We start from the raw sequence: 18,133 nt of genomic DNA, 5'->3' as shown, positions 1-18,133 counted from the left end.
GTCACATATCATCTTCTTAAGTTTAGGATTGCGTTCCCGCCTTCTAAATTTGAAGTGAAGTGTTCCGAAAACTTTTATAGATTCAGACGAAACATGAATACAAGGCTACGATTTTCGTGCTATGGAACGCATCATGTTTTTGCTTATCAAAATACCACCCAATGAAAGAAAATGACGCTAAAATAATCAACTATTTGAAAAATTAACAGGTTTTCATGAAAGAAGAAGACGAAGAAAACTTCTTCTACAGTTTTATATTTTCACGTTGTGGGATTAGTGACGTCTTGCAGTTGCGTGTTTTATAAATTACCGTATTTTTCTTGCGTTTGTTGCGTGCTGCGTGGTTTTAAACCAAGCCTTAAAGCCTCCCACACACGTTCAGACCGAACTGTCAGTTCAAACTTCAGTTCATCAGTTGGGAGTCTTGGCAGAAATCTATCTATATACTCTTTGGTTGCTTTGCTGGTTTTTTTTCTCTTCTTCTAACTAAAAGTGCAACTGCAAATCCACGTTTCGTTCATGTTCTACGATGAAACGACAAATCCAACAGCAACAGCAACCACGAGACTGATCGTGTGTTCAGTCCGAACCTGAGCACCTGTTCTGTTCATGTGTACTGAGGGCCCGAATCCAATACAAACTGTCATGTAACTTAGGATTCACACCTCATAAATTCATCAATACTCCCCCAGGCATATATGATCCCGTTGGGGTGTGGTCCTGGTTAGGAGAAAGACGGGTCTTTTTTACATGCCTGACACTGTTACCAGTGCCCAACATGGGTTTCCGAGAACCGGGAAGTAGATTCGCCATTTCCAATCGCGGCATGTTACTGGTGAGCGCACGGCTAGGTCGAGAGGTTGAGGAAATCCAAACTGTCAGTTCTGGACTGAGCTGTTCGTACTGCGAGCTGGGATGATCGTGTGTGTAAGCGACGACGGCGCCGCCGACGACCCAAGGAAGCGCGCGCGACGTGGCTAATCTGGACAGCGAGGTGACAAGTGGGGCGGCATTCCAGGGGGTACGCGAGGTGCAGGCCTGTTGGCATAGCGGAGGTGCGTGTTTGCATACAAAGAGGCAGTCCTCGCCGAGGGGCGAAGGAATGGAGCGTTGTCTCCCAGCGCGAACTCCCCCCCCCCCCCTTCCCCGCTCAGCAGCTGGAGGTCCTCGGAGGTCACCAACACTCAGCGCAAGTGGCGAGGGGTCGTGGCCTCTGTCCGCCCTCCCAACACAGGGAAGCCTTCTTTTCACAGACGAGAGAGCCAAACGCCCGATCGTGCATCTTCGGGTTTTTTATTTTGTTGATTGTAACTCATGAAAATTAATGGTCAATTAGGTTGGGTTAGCTTCATTATAAATACTTTAAAACATTGTGGACGGTTGATTTGGTTAGGATAGCTACATTAAAGATACTGTGAAACCACGTAAACGGTTTCCTAGCGCTGGATATCTACATATTAAAAAAGTTATTTGCTAAGCAACCATAAACTGATTTTACAGTATTTTTAATGTAGCTATACTTACCTAATATGACCAACCGTCCACAATGTTTTAAAGTATTTATAATGTAGCTAACCTCTCCTAATCGACCGCAAAGTTTAATGCCACACCGGTATATACAATGAGATAGAACGGAGGGAAAAAAAGCGAGCATGAACTTCGGGGAACTTCAGGTGTGGCTCGCTCGTCTGTGAAATGAAGGCTTCCCCCCAGCACACCGCACGGCATTTGCAAGTCTCCTCCCGAGCGCGAGTCGATTGTTTTACCAATGAGCTACTTCGCTTCGTCAACCGGGATCCACACGTAACTTATCACGCTCGAAAAAAAAAAAACAACACATAACTTAGAACTGTCATTAGTTAGAACGACCATAACTTAGAAAAAAAATAAAACACCGAAACACACAACTTAGAAGCATAATAACTTAGAAATTAGGTACAACATAACATAGAACCACGTAACGTAGAAACGTCATAACTTAGAAACACGTTACTTATAAACACACAACTTAGAACTATTACAAGTTAGAACCACGTGATTCAGAACGGGCGTAAAACATAACGTTTAAGTCTTGTGTTTACAAGTTATGGAAACGCTCCCCCCGTTCAAAACCATCGTGCTGGTGCGCCCAATGTCCTAGGTTCGATTTCCGATTTCTCACTCGTTGAATGTTTCTCTCCCGGGTTCAGAACTTGTATTTTTTGACGTGACAACGTCTAATAAATCGATGAACGCCGGCTGCACGCACGAAAAAGGATGATTCAATGTTCCGTTACGCTCATTGTCCCGTTACGCGGTGTCCCGTTACGCTCATTGTCCGCTTGCGCCGCATCTATCTCTCTTCCACTCGATTGGAACAACCATCGATTTGACTTTTTCGAGGCACATTAAACTTGAAACACTCCCATTCGTTTCCTACTTTTCCTATCATCGTCCTATCCTTAACAGAATAACACAGAGTGGAAGAAGTTAAATAGCAAACACGTATAAAAGTTATAGTTAAAATAATCTCTTCGTTAAAGTAATAAACATATTTTGAATTAATGAGTGCAAATAAAAGTAAATTTATCAATTAAATTGTAGATTTCATTTCACTCCTTCTTTGTATCCATACGAAATAGTGATAATTCAATAAAAATGATTCAATTTTATTCATAAAAGTATGCAATCATTTCATCAATGTTTTTTTTTATGACGCTGTCACGTTAAACTATCGTCCGTAAACCGACTTTACAGACAACCAATTTTTAAACAGGTCTCTACTTGTGCAAAACAAAAATTCTGTCCAATATGTATAATGATAGTGAAGAGGCGGTGCGGGAACACCGCAGTGCTGTCGCTCAGGAAGGGACCTCGGAGCGCCCTCGCTGCGCGGTTGGCGACACTGGGAGGGCGACGGCGCCGGGGTGTCCAGACGCCGAGCGCCGTTAACTCGTTTACCGACGCCCCCAATCACGCCGAGCATAATTGCCGCAGCCGGGCGCCGCCGAAATCCGCGACGCAGCTCCGCGCCCGAGGGATCAAGAGACGGAAAACACCCGAGAGGCGCCATATTTGTTCCAACAGACTTTTTTTTTTGCCTCAGAAATTTCTCATCAATTCATACAAGGGATGGGCAAATAAAATCCTCAGATACCATCAAATTGTTAGTATTCAAAGAATTCGATATACGAGGAAAAGTATTCGAAGAAAAGTATTAGAGGATACAAAGTTAATTTAAATCATCAACACTGATAACCTCTGAAGTATATTATGTCAATTTTTCTTTATACCTATCCTGTTACAATTCCCCAATATATTTTACTTTAAACATTTAAACATATAAATAAAATAAAAATATGTTTTTCTTCTAGAAACACAGTTCATGACTAAAAAATTTAAAGGGTTAAATTTTTCAACAACAAAAAAAAATATTTTCCATTTGTTGTACATAATTTTTTTTTGGACCCTAGAGGCCTAAATACGGATTCGAGGGGTGTATTCGAGATACTCTTTGGGCTTCGAATTCGAAATTCGGACTTGAGAAAATTGGGATTCGACCCATCATTAATTTATACTGAATATTTGCTTTCATTAAGAGATTACTCTTTAGACATTTTCAAACACCATTACATAGTGTTCAATTAGAATATTATTTTATTTGAAGTCATTCCCAATAATTAATTCAATACCAAAAGTTAATGACTTCACAGAGAAAGTTATTTATAACAACTTGTCCCTTAAAACTTCAGGCATTCCATTAAATTACATACAATGCTTTAGCGAAGTCAAATCTTAAAAATTAAACGATATAAAATTGTTATGGCCTGCAACCCGATGAAACTAAGATGGCGAATTTTTTAGCCTTTCTTTTCACTTTAAGGTTTATTAGTTAACGCTTCCATAATAATTTTTTTCCTTCATTATTTTGAAATTATTTTAATTATTATTATTTTTTAGAGATATTGGTTTTCAAGGCTTTTATATTTTATGAGGAAGTATAACTATTTACCAATTAGATACACGTGGGAGAATACAAGGGTCGAAGTTGCAGTAGTTACAGCTCATTCCAGCCAAGTTGAAACATTTTGGAATCAAAAGCTGCACAAAATTCGACTGAGACATAGCCTGTGTTACAGCTCTTCCAACAGACAACCTATGACGAGGACAAGTAATGATTAAAAAAAACTTTACAAGACTTGAAACAGGAAGAAAATACTAGTCCTCTATCGAAGACTTTGTCGAGTTAAAAATTTCTTCCCTTTATTTCTCAAAACCATTAAAAATAAATTAATGTTTCAACATTAACAACACAATACAACAAAGTTCTTAAGTACCTTTTCGATAAATCTAAAGTATGTCATGAAGTTATTAGTAGCATTGATTTTGGAAGTCCAAACGAAATGCAACTATAAAACTATCTTGGCTTTCAAGGCTGAACCGTGTATAAGTACCGACGTTCCGCCCTGCATTGCAGCAGTCGTCTTCAGAGTTGTTTCCAGGGGTTTTCTTCAGGCATCCAATCACGTGTGGTCTCTACGACATCGATTCTCTATTTTGCAGTTTTCATTCTTTTTTACCGCGTTGTACTTCTATTTTCATCACGTTATTTTAGAGGAAAATTTTTTTTACAAATAAAACAATCGGATGTTTCATCCTGATTTTACGCAGGAGAATATATTTTCAATATTTTATGAGTTTTATAAGATGATTATTATTATTTTTTTCATAACTAACACATAAATTGATGGTATTTTGAGCTTGAGTATAGAAATCTCACTGAGAAAATGTTTTTACGGGGCGCTCCGACCATATTAGCGGTGAAATTTGGTTCGAAATGCTGACAAGTTGTGTTGGCGCTAACCATAGCACAGAAGCGTCCCTCGGACTTGGAAAGACCTCCGAAACCAAGAATCAATTTAGCGAGGGATAGGGTTTCGTTATTTTCGTCTCTTTTTCACGTATCGCGCCATCCCCATTAGGGCTAAGAATTGGAGAAGATGCTGGAAACTAGATATTCCACGAACCAATAAGTTGAGCTTCTTTCAAAGGAATTTATTGTTCGCGGTATCAGTGGATTTAGGGCAACACTTCCCGTGCTTTAATTTTCTACTCTAGAACATATTTTTCTTGTGGATATCATTTGGTAGCAACAATACAAAACCATTCTTATTAACGGCTGCGCATTTTCCTACTTAGAATTGGCCAGTGTTGTTAGATTGAAGACATTTCTTAGTTTTTTCTAGTGTATCAAGGATTAAAGTGAAGGCAAAGGATAACCAAAATAAAATCAAAGTGTCTGCCTATGATTAAAGAATTATTGTTTATTAAATTTTTTCGCTATTAGCAATTTACATACCTAAACCAAATCAAACATAAAATAATTTTTGTCTGTCTGTACGAAATAATTTAACTCAAAAACTGCTGATTGTATTTAGTTGTAAATAACACAGGTTTTAGATAAAAACACCAGGATTAATTTCGTCTTTATTTAACATCCGAACCAAATTGTCGCGCTTCTACACTGTAAAAACACGTTCTTTATGACGAAGAGAAAAATGCAAACATTTTTTTCCCAATTTAATTCAACGAATCAGTAAATAAACGATAACATTTATTAATCATATGGTTATTGCTAATGAAATGTTTATTAGGTATGTCTGGTTTGTATGAACATAAATATTTCTTTGAGGTCACAAATAACTTTGCTTTCAACGAAAACTTTCCTTTGTTGTAATTGTAGCTTCGTCATTAATAAAGCAGTTGCGCAATCATTGCCCGTATTTACAGTAAAAGGCAATATGACAAACAAAACCGTTTGTTTGTAGTAGCAACATAATTGCATTTTTATGGCAAATAAAGCGGTTTTATAGCTGTGCTTACAACTTAGTTCGCACGTAAAACCCAAAAAAAAGTAATTTACACGAATGTTTTAATGCAACTTTAATATACATGCACGAAAGGAATAATTCACACAGGTTTTTTCGATGAAAATGATGGAAACCTATTGTTTATTAAGATGTATAGGGTCAGGTGGGGTAATTGGGAACAAAATTGGATGGTTTTACCTTCTCGTTAACATTAGGACCATGCAAAACATGTTAACACCTTTTTTTATGCATACACTTGTTAATACACATCTTATTTAACTTTCCTACATGTCTAATATAGAAATATGTTATTCTGAAGGCCTTATTTTTCATGTTCACAATTACCCCAAAAATTCCCAATTACCCCATAGGGTAGGGGGTAATTGGGAACGGTTACTTTTTCACCTAGGGCTATTAAATGAATCAAAATCCTCATTAAGAATTATTTTAAAGCCTGTTATGTCTCTAACCAACTTAGAACAATTTAGCTCTTTGTTCACAACTACCCCAAGTAATGTTCACAATTACCCCAACTCATCTACTCATCAAGAGGTTACCACATAAACTTGACTGCGAAAACGGGAAAATTATGCACACTTTTATGGGAACCAATAAGTTACAATAATGTTCAACAGAATATTTATTGGGTACAAAAAAAGTAACATGAAAGTAATGTGTAAAGAAGAAACGAAATGTTTTTAAGACTAGGATATTCTGAGGAACACATAACCAACTCTTCAAATTAAATTAAATTATCATACATAATTTTACATTTCCTTTACACTGACACGACCGTTGAAGTTGTACAGTTTTTTTCTACCTTCTGTAATGCATGATGGGGTAGGCAAAACAGCTTTCACTTGCTCCATGTTGACGGAGAATTTGTCGTTTTCTATCAACGTGAACTTAGATTTGGATCCATCAGTACTTTTTAGACCAGTAACCTCCAACTCTCCAGCTACTACTGCATCCACTCTACAGGCGTAACAGAAATGGGTTTTCTTCCTGAGACCTCCTTTTAAATCCACAAGCACGTACATGGATGGAACTATTTCTGAAGCAGTTGGTGCCAAGTAGGTAACTTCTTCTAGTATTTCTTTCTCCATATTCTCACGAAATGCATCTAAATCATCATCACTATTGTCGTCACCATAGTTGATGATCTCTTCGGTCTCTTCCTCATCTTCATTTTCGCTGTTATTAATCTTACAGGTTTTGTGTCTCTTGCCTGGTGCATTGCCTTTCTTGACTGGTTCTTTAGTTTTTTCGGTAGTTGATCTCTTGGTTGTTTTTTTTTATGCTCAGCTTCTTTGAGTCTTTTCAACACATCTTCAGAAGTTAAAACTTCCCCGTAGGTGTGGTGTTTCAGCCGAGTCACTGCTTTTTTTATGGGGCTTCCAGATGAGTTTGAGGCTGCAGTGGTTTTGGTGATGCTTTTAGAAAAGATGTCTATCAAGTCTACATTATGAGTTTTGGTTCCACTGGCCTCATTTATATCAGCATCTTTTTTCTTCAAACTTAAATACAAGACACCAAACGACATTTCATCGGTAGGAAAGATTTCCCCACAGAAATAAGGAATGTTGCATGGATTTTCTGATTCTTCATGTACAATTGGTAAAGAAGGGTTTTCGATCTTCTCTATTGTTTCTTGGGCTATTTTAAGTCGTTTCTTGAAGCGCTCAAGATCGTCAGGATCGAAAAGGTCTTTGGGAATTTTGTCTTGGTTCAAAGAAAAGAGTCCAGTAGACACAAATCCAATTACAATGTTTTTGTTTGAAATATAACCCCAAACTTTCCCCAGAAGCTCAGAAAATTGATCTTTCTTCAACCGACTAGACCATTTCCCCATTTGAGTTTTTCCGTGGTCAACAACCACTTTTTCCCAAGCTTTTTTAAGAGGACCAAACACTGTTTTGTCCAAAGGCTGTAGGCGGTCTGTTAAATGGCTGGGGAATTTGACTAACTGCACATTCTTCTCGATAGCTAACTGAATTATTCTCACACTTATGTGACTCGCGTGGCCATCAAAAAGTAACACAGCGGTTTCATCATCCAGTTCATTTTCCTTTCGAGTTTTTTCGACATGTGAAATGAACAAACAGGAAAACCACTGAAAAAAGGCGGCTTCCTCCATCCAGCCATTCGAAGTTGCGGCGTACATAGTGCCTGGGAACTGTTTTTCAGAAACCCAACGTGGTTGCACTGAGATACCTTTAAAAACTATTAGAGGAGGGAGGCAGTCCCCATTTGCTGCAACACAGGCAAGCACTGTGGTTGATTCTCGCCCTGATCCATCTGACACTCTATTAAGGGCTTGGCCTTTGGCACCGATTGCTCTAAGCCGTGATGGATCAGAGGAAAAGCCACTTTCATCAGCATTGAACACTAAACATGCGGTAACTTCTCGTACAGAATGTTCATCATACAACGACTTTAAAGATGCAAAGAAATCATAGACAACAAAAGGGTCTCTGGCTTGCTTTCTAGCCTTTTGCAGATGTTCGGGTTTTTTTTAGTGAAATCTTGGGGTTGTGACGCATGAATGCTTGATACCAATCCTCACCCGGTTTCCCATCAACGAATCTTGTGATCATTCCAGTCGTTTGAATGTATTGCTGCACAAGCTCTTTAAGCTCTGCTTTATCACAAGGATAACCCATTTGTGCCCTTGCTATCAAGCACTTTACAAGAGTTTCTTCTACCTCTTTGGGCAAGTCATTAGGTCTTCCTGCCCCCAATTTACTAACATCGGTTTTCCTACCTTTGATGCGGTTGAAAAGAACTGTTTTGGGAACCTGGTATATCTCAGCAGCTGCGAGGTACGTCAATTTGCCGTTGAGAATATAATTTACAGCTTGGGTCACATCTTGGATGTTGTAGAGGGCGGAGCCTTCTTCCTAACGTACGTTCTTGGCATCCTTTAGGTCACTGCAACAGTCAATTTATCAAAACACTTTATTATTGTAGCAAAAACAATGTTTTTATTAATTTTGAGATGTGAAAAAAAAGTATGAAAAATTGTTCTCAATTACCCCTAAGATAAAACTCTCAGGGGTAATTGAGAACATCCATACAGATGTTAGTAAAAAAATAACTAAGCCACAATCACAACAAATTACTATTAATTGATCTATTAAGCAACAATTAATACAGTGAAGGACACTTACATGTGAAATCCGTAGTCACTAGGCGCTATTAACTGACGGACGTAAAATTCATTTTCAAAACATTGTTGCACTGTTTATAACTTTACCATAGCACTGTCAGCTGAAGACTGGAAAAAAGCGGGAACTCGTTCTACCACTTCATAGAGATATTGAACTAATAGTTTACACAGCTCTTGGGTTCTCCAAACCCTCACGTCAGCGCTAGTGGCGCCTGTTCCCATTTACCCCTGATTCCCAATTACCCCACCTGACCCTATTATAGTTGCATTAAAACATTCTTGTAAATTACTTTTTTTTTTGGGTTTTACGTTCAGCAGCAAGAACTAAAAATTTTAAGGGATAGTGGAATTATTAACTCCATAACATGTTACATATAGCTGATCATTCACTTACTCAATCCCAAGTTGACTATAACACTGAAAAATTTTTAAAAACCATATAGAAAATCCACAATAGTTAGAGTTATTACATAAATTTGTTTATGAAACTTGCAAATCAATCGTCTTTTTTATTATTGCATGTAATTATTTAAAACCTTAAAAATAAATCTTCAAATTTTTAAAAGATTACATTCAAAATATAAGTAGGCCCCTAATGATGTGCTATTAGATTTAGATATATCATTATTATTAATTTTTCGGAAATATTTTCAATAAAATTGTGACTAAATAAATCTGAAACTTGTTTGGATTACAAGTAAATAACATTAACCGTTTTTGAGCTTAAATATTCAGTACAGACAGACAAAAAAGCATTTCTAACGATGGATTTTGTTTTGGTATCAAATTTTCTAACCTGAAAATATTTTGTACGTAATAGTTTTAAAATCCCAGACAGACACTTCGATATAATATATTTGTGTATTATTAACATTCTGGAGTGTCGTGGTTATTGAATTTTAGTTGCTTTAACAGTTTATTTTACGAGTGTATTAGGAGCATAGGAGGCAAGGGGGCTTGTAGCTAGTCTCTGTTCTCTCGCAGCAATTATTCCGGAAAGCTATGGCTGTCAAACCAGACCAGACAGTTGTTTGGTGGAGTGGGAAAGGGGATGATTGTCGCAGGGGGAGGGGGGAAGGTAAGAGATGTTCGGGGCACCCAACCCTCGGTTACAACCGAAGAGCAGCCCCTGCCTGCAACGCCTCGCGAAGGGAGAAAACATGATTTACCGCCAATTAGCGAGCACGAGAATCTGACGCGTGGCCCGCCTCTAATTATTTCGACAGCCCACTTCCCGCGCATTTTAACCCAGTGGCGTGTCAAGAACTCCCCCCCCCCCCCCCCCCCAACCCAATTCCACGCGTTTGAATTATGGGCACGCGTGGGTGGTACAACCGGAGTCTGGCTCGCTTATTTATGCGTGCTCGAAGTGCCCACGAACGATCGCCAGAGAAATTTTCGACTGGCCAAGTTTTACAACCATTTCCCACCTCCCCCCTAACCTAACAAAACCTAACTGTATTTGTTTTGGGAGGGGTCTGGGTTAGAGAAGACTAAGCGTGTCTCAGGCCAGCCGTGGCAGCAATTGATGTCATGAGTAACTAGTATATACCGGAAAAATTCGCGGATTTATTTCGTGATAGGCTGTAAATTCAAACATGTGTACAATAAATTATGCTGGTTCTGCGCTATTGGCTCGCAGTTTTAACTGGAGCTCTCTGGGCCAATGAGAGACTATCAACCAAAGAAGCGTCGAGTCACAAGCTACCCAGTGGAGACGCCTCACAATTTAGTACCCAATGAACACGCGTGTTTACTTTAGATGTGCAGAGGATAATTGAGGCTATCCTAGAGGTCATTGAATCCGCGATTTTTTCCGTTCCCTAGTAACTAGACTATAACTAGGGGCATGCAGATTTCGCGAAAAGATCTGAACACTTATTAGACTGCAACAAGGTACACCCGCGCCTGTGGTTTCTTCCTTATGATTGGCGGCCGTCTGTGAGAGAAGTCGTTGCCTTATTTGACCGCAGCCACTCAGGACGTGTTTGCTTCCTCACTGAATCACTGTGATTGGTGTTGTTACAATCAATATGTACCTGGGAGAAGCTCACCCAATCACGAAACACAGACGATGCTACAGTGTTTTGACTTTCATCTAGTCCCGAAATCTTTTCGCGAAATCAGCATGCCCCTAACTATAACTTGTTGCGTTGGTCCCAGGTTAAACCTGCATAAAACACAGAGAGAACCCTGGTCAAGTTCGTGTGGGGTTAATCGAGCAGGCAGGTTCGACACAGGACCAGAAGAATGGTCCAGGAAGAAGAGTTGGTTAGGAGCAGCTTGGGCCTTGCGGTCTGCACTGGTGTTTGTGCGCGTCTGGTTGGTACCAGTGACGCATGTGCCCCTGACGGTGAGCGACTTCATTCGTCGCATATTATTAATACTTATTGTAATTTAAATTACGTCAATTATTCGCAAACTGAGGCATCGGGTCTCACTCCAGAAAGTTGAAAAAGGTAGGTCGCCTGTCGCCAGTAAAGGTTTGTCGGCAATTAGAGAAATTATGAAATATATTTTCCACTAAAAACTACTGGGACTACCCTAACAGCTGTGGGCTCATCTGCATGATTGTGTAGTAACCTGGTTAAACATTTCTTCAACTCATGATCCGCGCGCGAAAACACTTTTTTTTTGTCCAGCCTATGGTCTGCGCCATGTTTGCTGCGTCACACCATGCCATACTTTGGTGACTCCTAAGTCACTTGCACAAAGCAGGCAGTCTTGCATGATTACATGGCAAGTGTGTGAAGCCTTTTTTTTTTCCCCCTTTCAGCTAATTTATTGTTACGCCATATTGGTTAGACGTTAAAAACATTAACTGAAGTGTAATGTTTGCAGCATTGTGGAAACAGTTTTAAAAAATCCTTTCTTTATGAAAGACAATGTTTTATATGGCTGCATTACTACAAATATACATGGAAAACGTTTTACTAAAAAAAAAAAAAAAATCACCCTACGTAAATCCGGGGAACAAAAGTCCAACCAAACTAACTGCTTTCTTGGTTTATGTCAAGAAAACCATTACAAACAATAACATATGGTTTTATGTCTTTATAACGCACGGCGACACGGGCCCAAATAGCAATAGCGAAAGAGATTAGGCTAATGTCTATGTTTAAAATTTAGGTCAACATTTCACCTGCATTATTATTAATTTAAAATGTCATAATAAAATAGATCAATCTATTATATTATTTTAATTTTTACCGCTATATGGGGACGATACTAGAGATATGTACAGTGAGAGCTGATTTCATCATATTGTTTTGTGACGAAACGAAAACAATTGAACCCATAAACGACGAGTAGCACAGCCAATAGTATATATTTACATGATTTAGCGAGTTAATGTGTTCGGAACCTATGAAAACATGTTTCGTGCGAAGTATATGCCTATGTCGCCATACTGGTCCTGGTGTTTGAAATACACAGGTATGCGCACGTCATTTGTAGGCAAGACTGGATGCACCTTTTCCTTCCTCAAGACGGCAGCGGCAGAAATCCTTGAGATATTCGTCGCTGGTGCTGACAGCTTCCACTTCCTCTCTCATCTTCACCACCCCCCTCCCTTCCACAAAACTCGCCCCGCGCCAAAATGGCGTCTGCGAGACGGGGTAGTTGGCGCGAAGCGTGTTTACGCCTGTTCAAGTTTGTGCTGAGTCACTGCGACTTTAGTTTCAGGAGTTGTGTCAGTGGCTTGGAGAAAAAAAGGGGGTGTGGGGGTGTGATGTCCAACGTCACCCCAATTACACGGGAGATACAGGTACCGAATTACGTTATATTGGTTCCAACAGTTTTGATTCCATAATAATTTTTCCCTCGTTTGACATTGTAAATCTTCTGTCATTGAAGACAGAGAGCACATTAAGAGATTTACAAAGCTAATAATTTATTGCCTATAGATAGTTGTTGCTATTCAAAACATTAATTCAATACCTAACGCCAACGAATTCACGGGGGGAACTATTTTTAACATACTTTCACAATTTTCTTCAGCCATTCCACTAAATTATTTACTCTGTTTTAAAGATGACTAATTTTGACAATTTAACGATACGAAATTATTTTAGCCCAAATCTGTTTAAACCAAGATGGCCTCTTTCGATTCCTTTTTTTTTTCCTCAAGGTGCCAAATTTTGAAGCTAGTCGTTGGCCTATTAGATCGTTCTTCTAGAAAGAATTATTGGTGAATAAAGCTGCTGGTGTTGAACCGTTTAGACGACGCTATGTAAGAAGAAGCTAGCATTCGGAAATTGGTGGGGTAAAATATTTCCCGAGTATGATAGCATCACAGTATGATGTACTACGAGACAAACCCTCTAGGAAAGTGAATTTTTTAGCTGTTCTGTAGTGGCGTAAGTTTTTACTGAGTTTCTAATTCAAAAACTCCGGAACAAGAAAACAAACTGTATTTTGCTGGACGACTTGAAAATGCACCCTGCTCGACAGTCACCCTCTGTTTCATCAGCCACCTTTCTGCCACAACACCTCTCGTGTAAGTACTCGCATAGGGCATTCTGCCCCACACGGACACTGATAATTAGAGTTAATTTATCATTGTCACCCCCTCCCCCACTTCTCATTAATCAAACTTCTTTTTCCATGGTTTTACCCCTTCACCCTTGAGGACACTCCACTCCCCGCTGCCAAAATTATTATTATTTTTTTTAAATTTTAAATTTTAGTCTCTTTTCTTCTGAACTTAGCGAGCGGTAAATCTGGACATGTTCAACTTTAACGAAGTGACCGCAGCGACTTTACTTTCTAAGACGCCAGTGAATAACGGAAGCAACGTGTTTGCAGTGACCCTTTGACGAATGGTGTTGAGGTGCAAGAACAGACTTGCACTCAGCTTCCTTAGCTAAATGTCGCTGGTGCGAGGCACGGTGAACATACTCCGTGCCACCTCACCTCTAGTCGTGAGAACCGATGGTGGGTATGCTTTCAAACCTAAGGCCGGCCCACACACGCTCCGGTTTTCCTCAGAGGTCTGCCTCAAGGTACAGAACCTTTAAGGTAGACCGGAGTGTGTGTATGTTGTTGTACCTTGAGGTTTCCTGGAAAGAGGCGACCGGAGTGAAAATCGAAAATGCCTTAGTTCGCATCAAAAGGTACGCCCCTTCCTCACACGTTTCCGGTGCGTGTGTACCAGAGATCAGTCAGACCTTGAGGCGACCTGTCAGTCTCCCTCTACATCCGCGAGTGAGTTTAGTCGGAATACTTTCTGTGGTAACCATTTCTTCGCGAACACGCGAAGTATTGGAGGAATTTATTAATCTGTATGCAAGGATTCACCTTGCTTATGGCAAGTAAAGCGAAAGAATATCATGGTCGCGGAAAGAGGGGGGCTGCATACGGACGATCAGTGGAAAAAAATGAAAGAATTAGAGCCTACTGCCAACAAAGATGTAATAATTAAAAAAAATTAATAATTTTAGAAGCAACATCCGCAAAGAAGCGAAAAAAAAAGTGAAGAATTCGAAGAAGAGTGGAAGTTGACCCGACGAAGTTTATGAGCCGACATTGTGGTATTTCCATCCATTTGATTTCCTGTTTGATGTCCTATTTCCCAATTATTGGTGCCTCAAGCGACAGGAGTTTCAAGTATGTATCTTCGTCCATCCTTAAGTAATTATGAAAATTTTTTTTGCGCGAATCTTAGCTCATTAAACAAATTTATGTGTGAACATTTTTGTCTTTTTTTTTAACCAGTCTTTGCACCAAACTTTTTGTTTCACTTTCTGTGTCTTCATTTTCCCTGTTGCTATAAGCAATCCAACGACAGAGAGAGCATCATCTGTTTGCGCCATTATTGCAGGTATACTACTGACATACGCCTCAAGGTAACTCTAGGAGACCCGAACATGTGGGCGCACCCCCCATTTCAGGTCTGCCTTGAGGCAAGAGCACCTTGAGGCAGACCTCTGAGGAAAACCGGAGCGTGTGTGGCCGTGACATGTTGTATCGAATTATTTAAACATCTGAGCAACAAAAACTAATTAAGGTAACACATGCACAACAATAGCTTAGTAAAGAGGAATGTTTCTGCTTGCAACCCACTAAAACATATTTTAGACCGGTTATTTTAGTTAATTAGATTAAAAATTAGACAGAAAAATAATTTTTATACTATGCTGATAAAAAAAATGCGTGGTACAACCAAGTGAAATCAACATATCGAACGAAGACGAGAAGGTAAGATCGGCAGGCAAGCTAGTATTACATTACAGGCCAGAAAAAAAAAGCACAATTATGAAACAAAAGGAAAGAAGGAAAGAAAATTCGAATCTGCTATGTTATTCACACATTATTCGGACGAACAAACACGACACATACCAAACTATCTACATAATTTTAGCTTTGTAAAATTTGTGACGATGAATTCAATGTGTTTACCCTATAGGGGGAAAAAAAATCCCAAAAGGCCTCTCGGACAAATAAATATATTTTTTTTATGTGAAAAATGGAGCTCCACTATCACTTCGTTTCTTGTAGCCATGTCTGGTTTACGGCAACGTGTATCATCAACATTAGATGAAAGAGGATTCTAAGGTACGCAACATGCCGTAAGCTTTGGACTCAACGAAACGCTAAATATTTATGAAATGTTTACGTGTTTGGAAATAATGGCATCGGCTTCAAGACAAAGAACATCCTCAGAGACATGATTTGAAATCGACGAAGCCATTTGGCGCATTAGTTAAGACTCACATTCCAGAATCACTTCAGGAAAATGCCGAGACGATTTTTTTTACTAAAGACCATGGCTCGTTCATTTCCCAGTTTAATGTAACTGTGTTGTTGAGTTATGACGAGACGTGAAGCCCGAATTAAATAAATAATTTAGAAAAATAGAAACCAACGTCTTAGAACATGTTCCGTGTAAATTTATCCGCACAAACGGATAAATTTACGATACTTACATACAAATTAAATATGTACACAAATACGTATTCTTTCAGTTATAACAAACGTGCATCTGATTTTTAAAATGTTGAGGCCTCGCATTGTAACGAACCAGTCTCTTGGCATGATGACACGTTATTTTAAAAAAAAGTTGTACAGAAAATTTTAAATTAAATGCTGAAATTATATTAAAGTAAAAAAAAAATAACGAAGAACACAAAATAATGCGCAGGAAAGAGTAATAACCTCCCATTCTTGACTTTGTTTAAACTTTAAACTTTAAAGTATCCAAGAAAAAGGAAAACATAAAATTCCACGCATCTTTAAAGCAATACCAAGTTCTACAGACAAAAGTTCACAAACTAATAAAACCCCGCTTTCACTGGAAGCAAATATTTATTTCATCATTCGTGAAGTAGCGAATGAGATGCGTACTCTTTTCTCATAACGAAACTCGGAACAAACAAAATAGGAATTTTCCAATTTGAGTCTTGTAAGCTTTGAGGGATATACTCTAAATAAAAAAAAAGGTATCATTCTTTAAAACTAAAAATAAAAACTGTACATCACAAAAAAAAAAAGTTACCGCGTATTTCATGAAATAATTTAATATCTCGATTATAAGTGTACTTATAATTTTGCATGGCCAACTAAGAGGCTGGGAAATGTCAGCATTTATTTATTTTGCTTCAACTTTTTTGGCGCAGTTAAAGCGTGCATGCCTTCTCTTACACTGAACCAGTTGACATTAACAACGTATAATAAGTAACATCTAGAAATCAAACATGAAAATACATACTAACAACTTAGTTATACCAATTACTGAAGAATCATCTGCCAAATAAAATCTAAGTTTAATACTAACTAAAATGATATAAAAGATATAATTAAATATAAAAAAAATTAAAGTATAATACTACACTAACCACTAACTAAATAAAATATATTGTTAAGTCAAATAAAATTTATTATTATTTTCATGAAATTCGCTCACTCACGTACGTGTCTGTGAATTCAAAGAACCTACGTATTTTTTTAATAAGATGATTTTTTTATAAAAAATTGTAGACCGTTGGTGTTCAGTATCCAGTTCCAGGCTGTTACCGAGTCATTGTGAAGATTTCGTTTTTTTTTGTTGTTATATGCATGGGCATTAAATGTTCACGTTTTGATATTGATCGGTTCCCAAGACTGTGAACCGAGCTTAAAAACGTTAATCACCGGGATGAATGTTGAGGAGTGTCTGCTTCAAGTTTTTTTGACGTGATAACGTCTTATAAATCGATGAACAACCGGCTGCACGCACGAAAATATTGTCACGTTCCGCCTGAGCCTAGCGTGCAAGAACCAGCCAAACCACCGTGCGAGAAAATCTTTTATAATATCAAACAGGTTAAGGCGGGCTTTTTAAACTAATTGTTCGTGATTATATTTAAACAAATTATTTAAATTAAATTTGCGAAAAAAATATAAATAATATTTGAAAATAAAAATTTCATCAATGTTTTATTATGATGTTATCGCGTAAAATTATCGTCCTTAAACCGACTTTAAAGACAACCCCTATTTTTTAGTTAGTGGAGCGTTTAGTGATGGTTTTCGGCGAAGTCTCTGGCGTCTGAGAAGACGGAGTCGGGGCGCGTAAGTGGATAGCCGTGAGCCATTTCGACAGAGGACCAGCGAGGTGATAAGGACTCCAAATGTGTGAAACCGTTGCGCGTGGGTTCCTTCAATTAAATAGTTAAGATGTAATTAGTCGGGTGACGTCACGCTGCACAAGTTATTACTGTGACACAGTTAGAGGCAGCTAACACTAACTGTTATAGCGCGATGACTGAGTGGACTGTATACGATAATGATTATAGATGCCATTATAATACAACAATTTAACCGTGAGGCTACACCATAGTACTACTCACCGCCATGATGAAAAATACGACTGACTTCCGGCTGGAAGTTCAGGGCTGCCAACTATTGGCAGAGGATGCTGGATAATGGTTGCCACTACACAGCAGCGCGGTAAATGCAACTTGAAGTATTCAGAGACTTCTCAAAAGCACTGATTACGTTGAGGTCTAATCAATGTTACTAACACAAAATTATACACACTAATATACAGTCTGAACACTAACATTAATATTCAATAATGTTCGCAGGCTTTCTCGGCCATTGTCTTAAGTAGCTTGGCTTCACTTTGGTGAATTAT

At 38.6% G+C, this 18,133-nt stretch overlaps 1 protein-coding gene across 1 annotated transcript in view; it reads right to left on the bottom strand.

The window, feature by feature from the left end:
* LOC134530206 (mucin-2) overlaps positions 1 to 18,133 on the bottom strand; it is a 466,453-nt gene that overhangs the window by 22,102 nt on the left and 426,218 nt on the right. The gene's annotated exons all lie outside the window — the stretch shown is intronic.

The sequence above is a fragment of the Bacillus rossius genome, chromosome 3 (assembly GCF_032445375.1).
Source record: "Bacillus rossius redtenbacheri isolate Brsri chromosome 3, Brsri_v3, whole genome shotgun sequence".
Classification (NCBI taxonomy): Eukaryota; Metazoa; Arthropoda; class Insecta; order Phasmatodea; family Bacillidae; genus Bacillus; species Bacillus rossius.
This window is presented reverse-complemented; position numbering and strand designations above follow the sequence as displayed.